Source organism: Lepisma saccharinum, chromosome 1 (assembly GCF_977018435.1).
Source record: "Lepisma saccharinum chromosome 1, izLepSacc3.1, whole genome shotgun sequence".
Classification (NCBI taxonomy): Eukaryota; Metazoa; Arthropoda; class Insecta; order Zygentoma; family Lepismatidae; genus Lepisma; species Lepisma saccharinum.
Window position 1 is genome coordinate 213,609,701 of NC_139229.1, and position 20,625 is coordinate 213,630,325.

A 20,625-nucleotide genomic window follows, 5' to 3' on the forward strand; every position below is an offset into this window, starting at 1 on the left:
TGCAGGTCCAGTCCAAATTAGCCTTACTGTGCATAAAGTGTACTTAAAACACTCAAAGTGTACTTAAAACAATCAATCACTCAAACCAACACCTGTGCGACAAAATCACAAATTCCCATTTCACCCCCCCCCCCAAAAAAAAAAACTGTATTCGGCATTCGCGTCAAGGTCTGTACTGATACGCCACTTCATTTTATCACGTAAAACGTCATCACATACTTACAGCAGCAGAGTTGCCAGTGCTGCTTAATTATTTATACTGATACTTTGGGAGGGTTCTTAAGATAGTTCAGAGCCATATTACCGCCTACTTGTATTATTTGGTTAGGAACAAACGAAAGTTGAAAAGGGATCATAATGACAAGCGTATGGAATCAGATTTCGAACTGATACGTAGCCGTCAGTTGCGTGAAACACTGCCCAAGGTTTGTATGATCTCGGGCATTAACTGACAACTCAAAAGTAACATGTTTACATTGTCCACACCAATACTTTCAATACAACACAATTCATAACACGTGACAAACGTAACTTGAATTCCTTCAGACATTTTACTGAATTTCACGCCGTAATTCCGAGCTGCAAATGCACACCTCACTCTAACTCACCCTGTATTTTCAAATGTGGAAAGTACTTTCAAGGCTCTGATACTTTGGTAATTCCTGGTCTTCGGGCTTACACTTTTAAATACTTTATTCCAAAGTTAAAAAAGACCACTGCATGAATAATTCTCATATTAATTATTAAGATATGGATAGTACCTTTAAGCCCGAGACATCGAGGAATTAACACGTTTAAGTGACAGCTAACATTATAGGTCAGTGCCCGAGAAAGATTATTAACCCTAGTTTACCCGAGAGGGGCGGGGGGGGGGGGAAGGCTGTCAGGCACACCATTTCTATTTTTTCGATTTTTGAACTGAAAATTTTTACAAAAATCGAAAATAAATTACTTGTTCCCTAGGGTGTTCCCAATATTATTGTATTACTTTTGTTCATAACATAAATGTAATATTAATAAGAGGCAAAATGCATTAGGTGGGTGCTATCAGGCGCCATCTTTGAATGATTTGCTTCTGATTTGATTTGCTTTATTTTACTTTGCTGTTTGTGCCACTTTTGGCTAATTTGCGAAGATGGGAATGAGGGATGATATGATGAAACTGATGAATGAACATTCAGAAACATCCAAGCACAGGCCAGGATTCGAACCCGGGACACCTAGCTTCATCTTTGAATGAGTGTCATTCGAGACACTCATGGCCGTGAGAGAATACAATTCGTTGGCACTGATGGTAATTTTGTAATTAATAAATAACTGCACCTCCATAAAAAAAAGCATTAATGAAAAAATTCTATTGTTTCTGTGAGTTTTAGTGAATAGTAAAATATGTTCGTGACACTCGTGCAATTTTTGGTTATTATTTCTTATTAATTATGGTAATTTTTGTAATATAATAATTAATACATAACTGCACATATACAGGGTGATTATAATTCGATCCATTTCTGTGAAAAACAGATATTAGAATCAAACCAATAACGAGAATGGAAAACCTAACACCTAGTAACACATAATATATCAAAACTTCTACAGCTAATGTAAATCCAACCTCAGAGTAACACATAATCAATCACAGGTTGCACTTAGCCCTATTACATATGACCACCATCTGCACGTCCACACAAAACTCCCAGCGACGCACCGCTGCACGAACACCTTTTCTAGCATTGTACTGTAGAAGTTTTGATAGATTATGTGTTATAAGTGTTAGGTTTTCCATTCTCATTATTGGTTTTTCACAGAAATTGATAGAAACTTTATAATTACCCTGTATAATCAACAAATGAAGCAGTGATTCATTAACAAAATTGTTTCTTGAATTTTAGTAATAAAAAAAAAGTGTGGACCTGTGAGGCCTCCCCTCAGGTAAGTACGTTTCTCGTACTGTACGGGTAAACTACGGTTAAACAGCCACTGACGTACAAATGGTTATTTCCTTCGTCTCCCATAAACAGGAAATCAGTATAAAAATAATCTGTGGCTTCTTGAAACCGTAAGAATAGTCAGTGCTATTTTCTAATGCGATATCTAACTGAATATTTCACGCTGGATAGCAGCATTTTACTTCCGGCTACTTTAATGACCTTGGAACGCCAAGCACGCGTCTCAAGCAGAAACTGTATTCAGTCGAGAGCACCAACTGATGTCGCTAATCACAACATGGTATTTAGCCGAGGTAATTCATCCCCCAGTGTTGCCACATATTAAGTGAAATTCCTGTCGCTGCAGAAATTTAGTAGAAAAGGGAAGCTTCAAGAAAAATCTCAACATTTTAATATAAATACGTTAGTCCCTTCCCCACAATAAAGAACCATAATTATATTTGGCTTTGAAAGAATATAATTGATAGTTTTGTAATGGCAATTTACATTTTTCGAAGATGAAGGGAAGTGGATAGAAAGGGATTTTTTAACCTTTAAAAGGGAGAATGCACCCTCTGGTTGTGGCAGCATTGCCTAGGCCTTAGTTCGTCCAGAAAATTAAATGTTATAAATATAATGGTAGAAAGGTCAGATGTTGACAGAAGCTTTTTTAGCAGACAATTTTCAACTCATGTGTCACAAAGACATGATTTATTACAATAGGAATTTTTCGCTCCTTACAGAAAGTTCCATGTGTGACGTAGATAGGTTATCCACAAAAATCCGGCATTTCTTATCCATGCAAGATTATCAAAAAATCGGGTAACGAAACTTGGTATGATTTAATTTGAGTTTGCTTTAAATTTAAGTCCACTTTATGCACAGGAAGGCTAATCGGGACTGAACCTACGTCTTAAAGTGGTATCCGAACTATTGTGTTCAAAATAGTGATTGCTATAAAGTATATACATTTAATAATTTCATTATTCAATTAATCTTCATTGTTTAGTCTAAAGAGTATAAAAGTGATGCATAATATAAAAAGAATAGAGACAAAAATATAAATACGTTTCTGCTAACTCACTGTTAGAAACTACAGTGAAATTAATACTGTATGATATTCCCAAAAAATCAATATTGCAAGAAAGTTCGTTTACTATAAGGCCGGCTACATTTTAAAAGTATCACTAACTTTTACATCAACACGAACGAATAGTACATCGACTGATCGATTTTAAAATAACTACGGCCTCCCCGATGGCGCAGTGGCAGCGCCGTCGCCTTGTAATCAAGGGATCCCGGGTTCGATTCCCGGTGGAGGCACATGCAATTTGTCTTCAAGTATATCCACCAAAGGGGTGTCTAAAAACACTACCCTATGGCGGTAGAGGTGCCGGTTTTGAATCTGGTCTGGATGTTCTTTGCTAGTGTCAATTCATCAATTTTATCTTTCCTCATCGTCACGATTAGCCAGAAGTGGCAGAAAAGAGACGCTAAATACAAAAATAAAAAACAACCACTATCCTTGATGAAAATATTGTGTGAAGGATATGAAGGCAACTGCAGAACCTATCATTGCTCTATTTGAAAATGACCATTTGTGTGCAATTACCAGAGAGAAAGTGAACAGCTACATTTTCGAGTACTAGTTTTTAGTAGTTTGATTTTTCCAGATTCTCCCGTGAGTTTGCACATTCGAATTGACAACAAGAACTGATCATTGAGTTAAAAAAAATGGAAATGACATTCACATCATTGAAAGTACATTATGGGACCACTGCACCCTTCACGGTATGTAAACATTTTGGAACATTTCATTTCCGGAAGCTAATCCCCGTGACGACGCCAGATGGGCACGAGGCTGGCGCAACCCAGTCTGGTAGTCCACCCCCCCCCCCTTTTCCCCGACACACGCATTTATAAGTACGGTATTTAGGGTAAGACGCCCATGCTTTCAGAACGTGAAATCTGGACTTTATCTGGAAACTTGCATGCATATATCATGGACGGATGGCGAAGTGATGGCTACTATTCCCTTGTACTCTGTATCTTCCTTATTTTTATCTTTGACTGTTTATGTTGCTGCAAACATTACAGAAACAGTGAAACCGAAGTTTTCAAAACAGACACTGTAACAGACTAATCCCTCTTTGTCTCTCTCACTGAAATTAACTTTCAAATGCCGAAAAAGATTCTATTTTGACAGAAAATAGTGTTTTCCGATTCTAAATAAATACATAAATAAACAAAAACAAGTAGGTAGTGATCAAATTATTTAGAACAAACGACACATATAGTTCCACATTCTTTCCTCACACGTTTGAATTAATTTAATGACGTATTATCGATGACTTTTATAACAAAAAAATGCTTTAATGTATACTAAAAAAATATTGGGACACTTCCAACCCCAAAACTGCAATCGGGACATCTAGCCTCAATTTAGAACTCCACAGAAAATATTTTGTCCCTTGTTCCCCTAATTTTTCATGGCATCGTTACTGTTAACTACTCTTCCAAGACGCTCGCCGCCCCTCCCTCCCGTACAATAAATAACACAAGATGGTCCATTAACACAAAGAAAATATTGATACTCTCTTTGGTGGTTAAAATTAGTTTTCACTACCTAGATGGCTGAAACTAACTATAAATGGAACAATCAACTCTCCCGCTGACATGCCTATATTTATCAATAGATCGTCAATTTACATACAAGTAAATGAATTCTAACACTAAACATGTAATGAACCTAGCAGGCGGTAACTAAAAAAGGTAAGGTCATCTTGTCAAACCACGAGAACGCCACCAATACACCATGTCTGAACAGTAAACAGAACACAAAAATCCAGTACACAATATTTAATTCACCAAGCATTTGATAATTACTTGCAACTTACATTTTTCCTAGTCATATGAAATAAATGCATGGTTACAGTACTTATATTTCCGGTTTTATGCTCAAGGACGTTGCCATAACGAGGTAGATAACACGGTTTTTGTGTGATAATGATTCTCATTTTCAACTTTTATTAAGTTGTCGTCCTAAATGATTGAAACTGGTAACACATGCAACTAAACATTACAGCCACTTAACACCAAACTACCATAATATGAAGATGGAATTTCCCTGCATAAATTACACGCACTCCTACTCGCGAGCGGTTATGTTGATTCGAAAAGTGAAGTTCATTCAAAACTAGGGTGTGTTGTAACATTGCTGTACTTGACACTGTATTTGTCTAAACATCCAACTCATCGGCCTTAACCTGGATGTATGAAACCAACGTACAATAACAATTGCCGTGGTGCATTAGTGAATAGTTAACAACATGCTAAATTGCTTCAACAGATATGAACATTGTTCAGTACTTGCTGGTATATTAAGGTTGCTTTAAGTTCAATATAGGCTATACCCAGGAAGACTAATCGGGATTAAAGTTTAATTCTTTTCGCCAAACTTACATGAACATCGTGATTCGATTGGGAGGAATATGATTTTATATTGACTGTATCTGTGATAATTAGTACATAATAATAATAATGAACTTAATTTTCATCGGCTGCAAACAACTTTGCTGTTTTGTAGCATTATAAATTCTGCATTTTAAAATTTATTTTGTTATAATTTCTCTACGCAGAGTAACTTTTTTATACTAATTGTCGTGGAATTAACTAGAAATAAGCAGCATTTAATGTAATAAGATTAAAATATTAATAATATCTACGTATATACTGTTGTTAATAAAAATTGTTGCTAATTTGCGTGCCTGCGCTTTTCATTTTCAAATTACTTACATGTTCTTGTTATGTTCATTATTGTCATTAAATATAAGCACATTTGTAAAACAAAAGTTCACCGTCGTTGCCTTGTAATCAAGGGGTCCCGGGTTCGATACCCGGTGGAGGCACATAGTGGTTCGGTTCTGATCCCACTTTAAACTGTAGGTCCAGTCCCGATTACCTTTCTCCGCATAAAGTTCACTTCAAACACCAAATTAATCAATCAATCAAAAAACAACTCTCTCTCTTTCCTTCTTTCTTTGAAAGAAAGCAGGAAAAAGAAAGAAGGAAAGACAGAAAGTTCATAAACAGATACTTCGTATGTTCTCACTATGTAACTGTAAAGTACGTAGCGGAATTAATGTAAAGGTGCATACCAAGCAATGTTTAAAACTTTTATAATTATAAATATGACTTGTCTTTTATCATTGTAGCTATTGTACTATGTATGATTTAGTAGATGAAATCAATCATTTTATCTAACACTGGACCCCTTAGTTACAAGGCGACAGCGTTAGCCACTGCGCTATGAGACACAAAACTTGGGGTTTATAATTTATGTCGCGCTTTCGACTAATTCATGTGCAAATGGACAGGAAGCAAGTTAGAAATTGCAAGTGAGGCCAACATGTATGCACGTATGGTTCTCATGACCCAAGCATTAAGAACACTGTGCGTGTCTTTTTCAATGCGATCTTCCTTTAATTGACTACGGTCATTCACTCGTCTCCTCTTCGCCATTCATCATCTTACATTCCTTGTTTGCTAGCTGCACACACTAACTTAAAAACTAACATGCAAACGCTTCGATGCAGTACAGCACGAGCACATACATGCAAATATCGCTTGGCAAACAGCCACTTACATCACTAAAACAATGTTGCTATTCGAAAGACATTTCACTCACCGAAAGGAACAAGCTGGTTTTGCTCGTAGACGACGCCTACCCAGAACTGGCTCGCAACCACGGCTGACGTGAAACTGCAGGTATCCCCCTCGTGCCGTCTGAGAAATAACCTTAAAACACTTCCACAATTAGCCCACCCTTCACTCTACCGGCCGCAAAACTTAACATGCGCGAGCGAGCACAACATTCGCGTCCATCTTGATGGAAGACTGGCACGCAGAGTGGAAAAATCCAGCTGCTTTTTTCGGACGAAAAACACTCCACACCTTCGAATAACAACTCACTAGCTCGCTGCGTCGCGGACTGGTTTCCCTCTCTGTGCCTATCTGGCTCGCTCTGCTGACACTCCCTCCCTTCGTGAAACTTCGGCTGACGTCGACAGAGGTCGGCACCTACGCAGGGCCTCGCGAACCCAACTTGCTTGCGCGTTGCCTACGAGTTACGTTAGCAGCGAGTTTTTTCTTCAATATTTTTTTTTCTTTTATTTTTAGTCGCATCATCACAGTTCCATGCAAACGTATTACAATCGTTCCTCGCTGGAATGGTCCGGTGGTTTTCAATTAATATCTCCAACAATACGTAGCGCACTCATTGCTTGAATTACAATCATTATTATTAAGTTCGCTAATATATTTGATTAGGGAGAGGACCAAAAGTATGCACAGCAGGTAATGCTACACCCGGTGTGTTCTTTACTATTTGAACTTTTTACGATATTCTTTCGCTCAAATCATACATTTTCACACATAAACTCATGCTCGTAAACAAGTGATGGGTTGACGCCAGAGTGAACCATACTTCACCCACATCCTTTGAAAATGTAATGGGCAAATTTCGGGATAAAAATAACATGAAAGTGAACAGATAGCAATGAATATGATGAGAGCCGTCCATATCAATACCAATGAGGTATTTAGGGGGATACGGGCACCACCTTTCATACGAAGTACTAAAATTATATAATGAAAATATGTTTGTTTAACATCTGATGTATAATGAAGTGTTATTTACTTCTTTCGAACTAACTGGAAGACAAGAATTAGGTTGGGATCATAGCTTTTAATGGCAACATACCAAAGAAGATTTATGCACACTACTGCTCATAATAGTATGCATAAAATACTAATCAGCTTCAGTTTTGGTTTTAAGTACACTTCATGCACAGATAGGTTAATTAGGGATTTACACCGGGTATCGAATCCGGGACCCTTTCATTACAAGGCACCGACGTTACCCCTAAGCCATCGGGATCAGGAACTTCAGTTTTCGTCAACTGGCTCTAACATCATTCAATTCTTTATCTATTTGACATTAATTTCCTTGCATGGGCAGTTGTTTTTATACAAATCTTGGCGATCTAACTACACCTAAGCTAGATAATGAATACGTGCTGTCATATCTTTATTCTTAAAGTGTGTATTCGTGTAATAATAACAATACAATATTAATTAATTTACATATTTTAATTATTAATTATTATTTTAATATAATTATTTTAATTTAAACATTTATATCATATTTATTATTTCTGAGACAATTGGTTCGGACCCCCTGTCCCCCTAAATATATTTCTAGGTACTCAAGACCTATACATTTTTATTAAAGAATGTGGCCCACCCAAATAGCCCACCCAGTCAATAAAGGTTTCACGTCGGGAATAATTCCGTAAAAGCTGAATTTTGGTCAGTGGTTAGGACACTAATAGTAGTGCAAAATCCCAAAAGTCCCCGCCCCTCCTCGCGGCGCTTCCCCCCAGCGCACCCCCCCCCCAAAACATCAATTTCGCAGACTCCCAGTTATTGACCTATATCTCCGTAACCAATGGTCGTAGGCGGGTAATCTTTCTTTAGTCTTAATCCTCATTCGATGGGCTACAAAGAAGATTCTGCTTAATTTTTCCATAATGTTGGTGGTTTTGCCGTAATTTGAAAAATAATCTTCAAAAAGTGAATTTTTTCTAGTACTTTCTGAAGTTTTTGGCTTGTGACTTTTGAACAAATTAAATGACAAAAAATTGTTTCGAATAAAAGTTGTAGCCTAATTTATAAACTTTAAGACGATATCATTTCTAATATATTTTAATGAAAGATGCGCCATAAAATGTGTCTCCAAATGGAGGACAGCACCAAAAAAGTGTGTCTTTATCTCAGTCCGACGGTTAAGTTAAAAGCATGACACTTGGTAGAATAAATTGTTATACCACTTAAGACATGTTCAGTCGAGTAGCCAATCGCCATCTGCGTGCTGATGGCTGACATCTTGAAAAGAGTCCGCCATATTGGATATTTTTGATTTGATATATCTCGGGAACGGTGGCACCTGTCAACTTTAGGATTTTTCAGAAATGCTCCAAATAGTGTAAACTTTCATAATCTATCAATAAAGATTTTTTTCAAAAATAAAAATAGTGATCTTGTAGAAAACTCACTAAAGTACTTTATGTGAATACTTTATGTAAAAGTCTTAAAAATTCTCGAACCATACATTAGTATTGTACGTTTGGTAACGTTACGAAATGTTTGTTAGAAGAATTTAGATGAACTGAACCCTTAAAATACTATTTTTTGTATTTAAAAATTTACCTTAAATAACATTTTGAAGAGAAATTCAATTTATGTACAACACAATTTGATTTCTGAAAGTAGAAGTAATTGAAATTCTATTAAATTGTTTTATTATTTGAAAGAAAATGCATTCATTGTAATTGATGATACGAAAATACTGACATTTGTTTCACAAAATATTTTGTTATGAATTTCTCATTACATCGGTTCCCTGTTTGATCAGGTTTTTAATTCAAATCCTTAACGGATAATATAATACAGACAAGATATCCCATTCAACACCAAACACTTATACTCTATCCTGGGAATCTCTGGAGCAATCCCGCACATAACGGAAGAGAAGTGCAGAAAGCGAGCAAAGCAGTACACGCTGATGCAAACAGCTGGTAACTGCAGTCCTTTTTGCCCGTCCACGCAACCCCTTTCCTCACAAAATTTTATTGTTCGAGCCCCTCTTGGGCAGAGACTGACTTTCGTTCGTTTGCTCCATAGATTCCCGGGACAGAGTATAGTACTCTGTGCTTGGTTGTAATGGTCTTGAGCGGAAATACCCACTGCAGATTGCTCGAAGTTTTGATGTATAAAAATAAGTTTATTTCATGAAGGCTTTTTCCCAGGTGAACATTGTGAAGTTGTTCTCTCTCAATTTAAGTTGTTACACTGAGAGTTTTGGGCTCTTTTAGTTCCTTGCATGCACTAGTCTTCCAAATTGAGATATCTTGATTCAGGTTCTGCGTTACAATTGGAAAGGTATACATCCTTATGCAGTTTGTAGAGTACATACGTTGTAGTCTGATGGGCATGTGCTGTTTTCATAACATGTCAAGCTTTACTAAATGAATCCCTTGTACCAAATAAGAAGGAATTTTGGTTTGCTCCAGAGTTTATATCAAGGCTCCTCCAGTAAGAACACCGCCATGCATTTTAAGGCAGTCATTTCAAGGTGGAGCCTCCCAACATCTTATCGTCTTCATATAGTTGTGGCAAGCCGGGAACCACTGAACCCAGTTCGATATATTGAATACCTGTATATACGGTACGTATATTCAATGTCAATATGCAAAAGTTGGAATTGTAGTGTTTTCAGAAGATTTACGGTTTTTTGAGTGACGTCAAACCCATGTCACGTCATTACGACTTATTTAGTCATTAAGAAACAAAAACAGCAGTGCTGTTACATCACGTGAATGGGTTGAAGTTTGGGTATCCACTCATTGCTATCAACTCATCTAGTTCATTACATGTCAGTAGTCTTTATACTTGCAAGTTCTAAATTCATCAGACCTTGAAGGCTGAAAGGTACTCAGCTTAAGTAACTCGCTAAATTTCTACCATTTCTAAACCCGAAGGTTTATGGTTGCAGCAACACAAGCCTTCCATCTGTCCCTATCAATCCAATCTTTTCCAACCTGACTGACTTCCTTTAGGTCCATCTCAACATTATCGTTCCATCTTCGTCTTGGTCTTGTTTCGTAGATATTATGTGAGAGGATAAAAGTTGGAAATGTGTAGTTATTGGGAAATATCCCAATCGTTTTTACTAGTTTTGACATGGTTAGAATGGGACATTCTGATCTACTTTTGTCAACATGAGGATGTTAGAATAATAAAATTTCTGTATCATGAAAGAACCTCCAGCACTTATAGCCATAGGGTTGGTATCTTTGTAAGTGCCTTTGTTGTCAACCCATCTCTGCTGATTTCTGATGGAGGAGTACAGAGCGACAGAGGTCCTTGGATACGTCAATGGCTGACAATGTATGTAAGTATTTGCTGGTGATAACTAGAGAGAAATCATAAAATACGCGACAAGTTAACAGTGAACTGGACGTTCCAAGTGTTGAATGGAAAATCTTGCCTCCACTACATTATGCGAATGTGAAGGATACGATTTTGAAATCTGATCAAAGAAGGGAAACGAACTTATGAAAAATTCATAGCAAAATATTTTCTAAATAGTTTTCACTATTTTCGTATCATGCAGTTACAATGAAAATGTGTTTCTCTTTCATTCATATTTTCAGAAATCAAATTGGTTATATATATATATATATATATATATATCTTCAAAAATGTTATTTGAGGAAAATTTATAAATACAAAAAAATAGTACTTTAAGGGATCAGTTTGTCTAAAGGTTTCTAACAAATATTTCGTAACGTTACCAAATACTATTGTATGGTTCGAGAATTATTAAGACTTTTAACTCGGAGTTATTCACATAAAGTATTATAGTGAGTTTTTTTTAAAAAAACACTTTCTATATTTCAAAAATAGATTTATTGATATATTATGAAAGTTTACACTATTTGGAGCAATTCTGAAAAATCCTGAAGTTGACAGGTGCCACCGTTCCTGAGATACATCAAATCAAAAATATCTAATATGGCGGATTCTTTTCAAGATGTCGGCCATCAGCACGCAGTATTGGCTACTCGACTGAACATGTCTTAAGTGGCATAACAATTGATTCTACCAAGTCTCATGCTTTTATCGAAAAGTCAATGATTGCGGAATTAACCGCCGGACTGTGATAGACACACTCTTTTGGTGCTGTCCTCCATTTGGAGACACATTTTATGGCGCATCTTTCATTAAAATATATTAAAAATGATATCGTCTTAAAGTTTATAAATTAGGCTACAACTTTTATTCGAAACAATTTTTTGTCATTTAATTTGTTCAAAAGTCACAAGCCAAAAACTTCAGAAAGTACTAGAAAAAATTCACTTTTTGAAGATTATTTTTCAAATTACGGCAAAACTACCAATATAATCAAAAAATTAAACAGACGCTTTTTTGTAGCCCATCGAATGAGGATTAAGACTAAAAAAAGATTATCTGCCTACGACCACTGGTTACGGAGATATAGGTCAATAACTGAGTGCCTGCGAAATTGATGTTTGGGGGGGGGGCGATGGGGGGAAGCGGAGGGAGGGTACTTTTGGGATTTTGCACTACTAGCAGTGTTCTAACAACTGGCCAAAATTCAGCTTTTACGGAATTATTCCCGACATTGGCTTTTTTTTGTCCTTCATTGACTGGGCTAAAATTTTTGACAGTCATCCGGTGGCGAACCCACGTCAGAGACTCTGGCGCCGCCATTGAAGGTCAGAATATTTGAGAATTAAAAATGCTTTCGTGCCCGTTACCTTGACATAAATCCTTCTGGTTGTCTAATTTCTTTAACATTAAAACAGACTAAAGTCTTGGTACAAACAAAAATAGGAGAGCCTCCCCGATGGCGCAATGGTAACGTTATCGCCTTGTAATCAATGGGTCCCGGGTTCGATACCCAGTGTAGGCACATAGTGGTTCGGATCCCACTTTAAACTGTAGGTTCAGTCCCGATTAGCCTTACTGTGCATTTTGAAAGATCTTATTTTCAGCACTTAATGTTAGTGTAAATCTTTTTTTCTTCAATAATAATAATAATAATAATAATGGCATGCATATGGCTGTAAGGCTAGCACATGAATAAAGACGAACTCTTTTTTATTTACTGTGTTTTATGATTTTTAAAATCATCAGGTTTTTCTGTCCCACCTTGTATATGACTATTCTAAAAATATTCAGGTAGAGATCCGCTTAGTATGTCTGAAGAAGTAGTCACAAAGTCAATTAAATTTTTCAAATACCATATCAAATTAGTGTCTCGGACACTAGGTCTCGCTGTGGTCTTGTTCTCGTTTGCATTTTTAGAAGTTCGTCTCGAACTTGGGCTTATCTTCTCACGGTATTATTTCTACTCCAAACAAACCCTGCAAATGCTCTCACCATGCCAGAGAGTACATCGAGTGACCTCACAGATTTCTCTAATTACATCGCTGGATGAGATAGCAATGCCTAAAATGAACCTTGCATCAACCCCGATGCTTCATTCTTCCCGTTACGACATCATCCTCCTCTTCCGCCCCAGTACAAAGCTTCATTTGCGTGAGTCACACTGAGGCTAGATGTTAAAAATATTCCATGCAACGTTTCTGCATACGCTATAGAAGAATCTCGAGACAAAAGGACAACGCTGTGCACAGGCAACGGGAAAAGTGGCCACGTGCCTTTGTGCGATTTTCAAATGATGAAGAGAATAGAGACGTGGTTCTCGTACCCCTTCAATGTCTGCAACCAGGAACTACAGAACAGCTAAACGGGTTTCCGAGCATTCAGGTTATGGCATCTTTTCATGAAGAGATTATATCCCGACCACGCAGAATCCGTTTAGCCCCTCCGCTTTTGCCAGTTGCAGAGACTGGAATTCGAAGTTCACATTCCTGCTCTTTTCAGCATTTCAAAATCTCACAAAAGAATGCAAAGCTGACTCTGGAGTACAAAACAGATCGGAAGTGTTGTCACACAACTAATAACTATGTAGGATGAATATGAGGATTCATTACGAGGCAAAAGCGACTGTTGCTAGAAATAATATCCGACTGCAAAAAATTACTATTAATCTCAGCACTGTGAAGTTATTATGAAAACAACAACTGAATTTACAAGCATCAGAACGAAAAAGAAAACATCGTACAGGACCAGTTTGCTTCAATTTGAATTTTTAAGTCCACTTTATGCACATATAGGCTAATCGGGACTGGAGCTACAGTTTAATGTGTGATCCGACCCACTATGCAATGTGACTCCACCGGGTATCAAACCCGGAACCCCTTCATTACAAGGCGACGACTCTACCACTACGCCATCGGGGAAGCAGTTTGTTGTTAATAAATACCTCGCTTGTACTGCTGCACCAAGAACAGAAACCCCATTTGCCGCTGTCGTCGAGTTTTCAACTCTAAGCGAGCGAAGGGAGCGTGGGTGATGCAATCAGCTGTTTCCAATGCAATCGTGCCCCAGCGAATGTGTCGCGTTCTTCAACACATCGTCGTCATTATATATACAGGGTGTCTCATAAGTAGGGCTCGGAAGTTGAGGAAAAATCCTTTTTTTCCCTAGTGTCCAAAGACGAGGCCCAACACAATATATGTTCATTTTGGGTAATTGTAGGCCAGAAAAAGGTGGGTTTTATTTGTCCTTTTTTGCCTTTTCCGTTCTTTTTACTTATTGGTCCTTTTTTAGGTCTTAACGGCTTTTTTTTTTTCAACTTCACCTTCTTTCGACTACGTTGTTACTGCCCATTCTCAATTCGAATCATCATCAGTTCATCACCTCTTAAACATCCTTTCTATATATATATATATATTGGGTTGGTGCGAATGAAATGTCCGGCCCAGGTGCGTCATTGCCAAAGGCCAAAAAAATCAAAACTACAGTACCTGGTTAATCAAAATAGTCGCCGTCTGCAGCCACACACTTTTGTCATCGCTCAGCCAACAATTGGATTCCATGGCGAAAGAAGTCTGGAGTCTGCACCGCCCGATCATCAGCGAAGGTCTTCCCTGTCAGGAAGTGATCGAGATGCCGGAAGTGATGGTAGTCAATGGAAGAGAGGTCGGGAGAATATGCTGGATGAGGAAGGGTTTCATATTGCAACTCATGGAGAGCCTGCACCGTCCTTTGTGCGACATGTGGGCGAGCATTGTCGTGCAACACGAGGACACCATGTCTGTGGACCATTGCTGGATGCTTGTGAAGAAGTTTGTGGTGCATTTCATGGAGTTATACACTGTAACAATTGGCATTGATGGTTTCACCTCGCCTGAGAACGACATGATGGATCACACCCACCATAGACCACCATACCAGCAACAACACCTTCCGTGGGTGGAGAGGTGGTTTCGAAAACCGCCCTGGACGTTGATCACGATCCAACCATTGTCCTGATCGTTTATGATTGTCATAGCAGATCCATTTTTCATCTGAAGTGACTATCCGATGCAGGAAACCAGCCCAGTTATTCCTTACACTCAGAGAACTGAACACCTCCAGACGGCGAGTCTTGTTGACAGGTGTCAAATCATGTGGTACCCATGAGTCCAACTTTTTCACTTTACTGATCGCACGGAGCCACCAAACGACAGTGGTATGGTGTATGCCTAACTCATCTGCAATGGTACGAACAGTTTTCCGAGGGTCCGCTTCTACGGGGTTCCTGAGGAGCTCATCCGAACATGATGTTGGTCGTTGGCCACTGGGTTCATTTTGCAATGCTGTGTCACCGGAACGAAATTTGACAAACCAGCAGCGAATGGTGCGTTCATTTACTTTTCCTGGCCCAAATGCACTGTTAGCGTTTTTGGCGGCTTGCTGAGCAGAATGTCCCAGTTTGAATTCGTAAAGACAAATCACTCGCAATTGTGTGTTCTCCATGGTGCACTTTCAGATGACCCTGTTCAGCATCACACTGCCTCCTGACTGTCTGGGTGCTCCAGCCTGTTTGCTGAACGTATACAGAGTTTATGACGTTAGACCTGTGACCTCAGTCAATCCCTGTGTTGTGTTGTTGAGGTGAGTTTCTCACCAGACTTCAAAGCGGACATTTCATTCGCACCAACCCAATATTTGAACCATGCCTGAAACGAGAGAAAAACATTTTTGGACGACTGAAGCAGGTATGGTGCAAGGTCCTTTAACCGTAACTTATCTGCAAGGTTGCGCTGTAAGTGGCAACTTTCTCTAGTTTTGAAGCTTTCAGCACGGTTTATAGACCAGACAGCACGCGCCTGCAAAGATCTTAAGTCAGATAAGAATGTGCCGCGCATATTCATTAAATATGTAATTAAAACTGAAGTTATTAATTAATTTGGATCACATTTATACGTCCTTTTTTCCGTTTTTAGCTCCTTTCTTGACATTTTAGGTCTTTTTTTGGCAATTTATAGGTCTTTAACTTCCGAGCCCTACTCATCAGTATTAGCGCAAACTGACACAGGTGGAAGTACACGATAATAGAAGCAAAAAGGTCTCAGTAAACATGGGTCTGCAAACGAGCCGTTTTCGAGATAATCGCGAATGTGTGATTACAAGCCGCCACTGACTTCATTGTTTCATACAATATATATTAAAAATGTAGTCTCAACCACAAAGGAGCTAGATTAAGAATCAATGGAATTTCAAATGAATATAATATAAAATGAAAATTGTTTTGATCCTTAAGAAGAGGCTAATCGGAATTTGACCTGCAGTGGAATTCTAACCACGGTGCAATCCACCCTTCTTTCCCCCATGGTAACAGTACAGTACGCTATCGATGGAGCCATGGACACAATGCAAAATAAAAATTGAAATACATAGCACCTAGAAACCTACAAATTACATATTAAGCTTACTTTTAATATTTCAATCTCCTCGCAATAAAGTAAATAAATGTCCTTGAGATCTAGAAGCATACAAATTACATATCAAGTTTATTTGAAACATTTATATCTGCTCGCAAACTCTCAAAATCATTTAACCGAATTGGTCTGCGGAGCTTATTTATCTCCATATATTTCAATATAATGTATCAAACTTTTCTTCTTTATTGAGAGAAGAAAATGAGGTTTGCCTTTACAATATCCCGTGATTAAATAAAAAATCGTTCGCCTCCGTTCCATCAAATTTTCCTTCACAAGACTTCTCTTCACCACGTGAATTCAAATTTCAAAACAAGATGCAAATCTACAAAGACGTAACAGGACTTGGTTTTTCCGAAGATACAAACTTCTTTTCTTCGCTTGAAAGCCCCATCTACCAAGGCTCGGTCGTGCCTACGTCAACAGTGGACATTTCTATTTCCATTGTACGCTTGTTTTCGTCTTTGGCATTCAAAGGACTGCGTCCACGACAAGATTTTTCTTCTTTGCGGGTGGTATATTACTTTCCCTTTATCCCAATAAAATGTCCACATTCCGTCTCTTCCTGTCTGCTTCTTTCAACAGTGCTTTTGTTTTCTCTTTTGGCTTAACCAAACATTGCCTTTGCACATGCCATAGGAACGTGCAAGGACATTCTCTACCACAATAGAAAATACGACTTTTTAAATATATATATATATAAACAACGTTACTGACCAACTGAAACGGAGCCATTGGGTGTGACAAAGCTACACAAATATATAAAACTAGGATTATTTTATTTAAAATGCCCAAAATATACAATAAAAATTTAGGTATGACCAAAATTTTCCATAAATAGGCACTTACAGAACTAAATTTCTAATTTCCTTTTCGAGTGGGGCGAAGTATTTTATGTACGAATAAAAACAGGAGAGAAACAAGTAGTAATGATTAAATTTAAAAATTTCAAAGTATGTAGGTCTATTTATATTTTTCTAGATATCTACACCATACTGATACTTATACTATACTTCTCTCACTTTATGAGCTCTGAGTTGCAATGTGTTCAGATAAAGTGGCACATTCTTCAACCGTTCAACTCTGTAAAGTGTGTCACTTTCTGTGAACAGGAGTGTGCAACGACTACTTTGTGGGAAATATTGAAATGGATATTGATAGCCAACGAAGATTTGTACAGGAGTAAATTGCCGTTCGTACGGATTTGCTGAAACACACGCTCAAATTCCTGCTATTTAGATCCTCACTTGAAAAACGACTTTTCAGCATGTATTACCTATTGTTTTTTTTTAGTTTTTTTTTACCATTTGATTGTCTGCTAAACATAAATATGAATGTTAGGAATTTTAGGGTGTATAACAACTGCAATTCTCTATCCACTTACCTAGAAAACTTATTTGAGCTATGCTGATACAAGAGGAGTAAATTTAATTCTCTTCGAAAATAGCTAAATATATAAAGAAAGTTTTTATGTGCTGAAGCAGAATTTATTGTAAAATAACACACTATAAACGTAACGTTTCCACCCTCTAACAGGGTGGACAAAGATTCACACTAAAATCTACACAGTGTGTAAATTTTAGTGTGAATCTTTGTCTGAAGAAGACCCTGTTCGAGGGTGGAAACGTTACGTTTTAGTGCATTACGTTTGTAGTGTGTTATTTTTGCAATAAATTCTGCCTTGGTCAGCGCTTTGAGTGCTTTATTAAACATGGAAACAAGGCATAATAGTGTTAGCAAAGTTTTCAAAGTCCTGTCCCTCTTTATAACCACTTTAAATACATTTCTAAGCATTTTTTAAAAATTATTATTTTACCTAGCTTTCTGTCTATTTAGGTTAACTGTGACGATGAGGATTATATGAAATTGATACCCAAAGCAGTGACGCGAACCCGGATACTTCAATGTCCAGAGCGGTATTCCATCGAAGCGACAATCCTCAAGCACGTTATTTTTATTAATCTTCTGAAATACTTTAAAAAACAATACATTCTTCATTTTAGGGATGGCCAGATCCGGATCTTGGCGGATCCGAAATCCGGATCCGGTTGGTTCCGGATCCTAAAATATTTCGGATCCGGAATTTTCAGATCCGGATCTGGATCCGGTACTTTCGGATCCGGATCCAGAACTTTCGAATCCGGATCCAAAACTTCCGTTTTGCCATCCCACATGCGCTTCTTTGGAAAGTTACCTGCTAATATACGTACATACACACATATATATAGTATATGTGCGCGCGTGCGCGATTTGTAATTAATTAATACACTTACAAGGGAGGTCTAAGTCTCCCCCTCCGATTTCCATGAAACTTGGCAGGTGTATAGAGCCCCCCCCCTCAAATGTCAACATGAGGAGAAATTGAAGTGCGGATCTGACCCGGAAACCACGTAAATATGGCATTGGGCCTCTCTATACACCTGCCAAATTTCATGGAAATCGGAGGGGGACACAGGGGTCAGATGATCCCCTCGTCAATTTGTCCTCATATTGACATTTGAGGGGGTTACCCCCTAAAACAGTTTTTTAGCCGAAACAAAACACCTGCCAAGTTTCATGGAAATCGGAGGGGGACACTTAGATAACCTCCCTTGTTAGTCTTACACTTTGTAATTATATAACACTGCATATATTATAATGTTTTATTTTAATTTGTAAAACTGTAACTGTAGAACAAATGTATAATTTTTGTATAACATTTCTATCTTGTTATATGTGTTAAAGGTTTGATCCTGGAATGGAATGTCTCACATTTATGTGTGTTTTCATTGATGATACCGAAACTCAGTATCCGAGACGCTAGGTCTCGTTACAGGCGTTGGTTCGAGACTTATCCGTCTCGTCTCGAGTCTCGAAACAAAAAGTATAAACAGCATACACATTGACGAAGAAACTACAGCAATCGTATTAACTATGCACTGTAATAATTCAGTATATTAAAAGGCCAAGTGCAACAAGTGCAGATGTTTTCACCTAATTTTCAAATTAATATTGACATCTTTCATTTGCTTGTTAAATTAAACTATTTTCCAGAAGAACGCACACGATAATACTCAAATAATACGCTGCTCGGCGCTACGCAAGTGAAGAGTTCGTCGTAGCATAAACAAACCAAGAGCAGACGCCGCTAGTTTGCGGAAGACTTTAGCCGGTTGTCAAGGCAACGGTGACGTCACCTAGCGTTGGAATTGAACGGGTGTCGCCATCTAGGTGCAGCAGTTCTCCCGTCGACAGAAAACATTGCATCCAGTGGTTGTGGCAAAATCGTTGCTTTCTCGCGAGACCTTGTTCCGCGTGTGTGTTTCGCGTTTCCTAACGTGTATTGTGTTCATGTGTTGAGCTTTGGTTTGTACAATGAACCCAGTAAATGACTTAGTGTGTAATTTGTTGCAGACACCATTTTCCAGATGGACGGATGAAGACAGAAAAGACGTTTTAAATTGTGGGGGGGCCCCACTGATACTTACTATTTGTTTTTCATTGCCTATAAATGTACTTCTTCACTTGTTATTTTAGGCACGAGCCGCTACTGTAAATGCTGCAAAGCTTGCCCGAAAAACAGATGTGGCCAACTTTATATTCACAGAACAATACAATGGACCCATTCTTCTTTTAGTCCAAACTATAAGGAAAAAATAAAGTTATTCAGTATCAATTTATGATTTTGTCAACATTAAAGTCCACAATGTTATCGCTTTTTCAAATACGAGATATTGTATCAGACTTCTCAAACGAAAATTTCGTACGTATCAAGTATCACTACTACGAGAAACGTGGAATTAACGAATAATTAATTACAGTGTAGGAAGAACTCACTGCCTCAAGACATTTTTATTGGAGTTACTTTTTGAACAGGACTTCATATGAATATCTTTTCTATTAGTTGGACAATAACATTTTAAGCTAACAGGTGCTAGATTGTTCTTCAACAATTGATCATTCACGAAATGTTCACATATACGTACGCTTTTATGAGCAAGGACATATATTTATAACGACTGGAAGACAATATGTTAAACCTGAGACTGAGATCAAATAATAAAAACTTAAATAACAATCTACAAAAAAAATAAACCGTTAACTCACCTACGTGCAAATACAGACGTGCTAAGAGAAGGATGTCATAATGAAACTATAGTAATGTCTATTTTTAATAAGAAACAAAGAAACCTTTTACAAAAGTTTTACAAGCAGGGTGGATAAAAATAACTATTTTTATT

The 20,625-nt window shown here is 37.8% G+C and overlaps 1 protein-coding gene across 3 annotated transcripts in view; it reads right to left on the reverse strand.

Moving 5' to 3' along the window:
• sfl (N-deacetylase and N-sulfotransferase sfl) overlaps positions 1-20,625 on the reverse strand; it is a 491,065-nt gene that overhangs the window by 142,772 nt on the left and 327,668 nt on the right. Inside the window, exon 1 of one of the 3 annotated variants that reach the window (XM_083112023.1) lies at positions 6,613-6,924. The exons of the other annotated variants lie outside the window; for them this stretch is intronic. The gene's annotated coding sequence lies outside the window, so the exon portion shown is untranslated. Of the gene's footprint in view, positions 1-6,612; positions 6,925-20,625 lie in introns of those variants that run through there. 3 annotated transcript variants of the gene reach the window in all.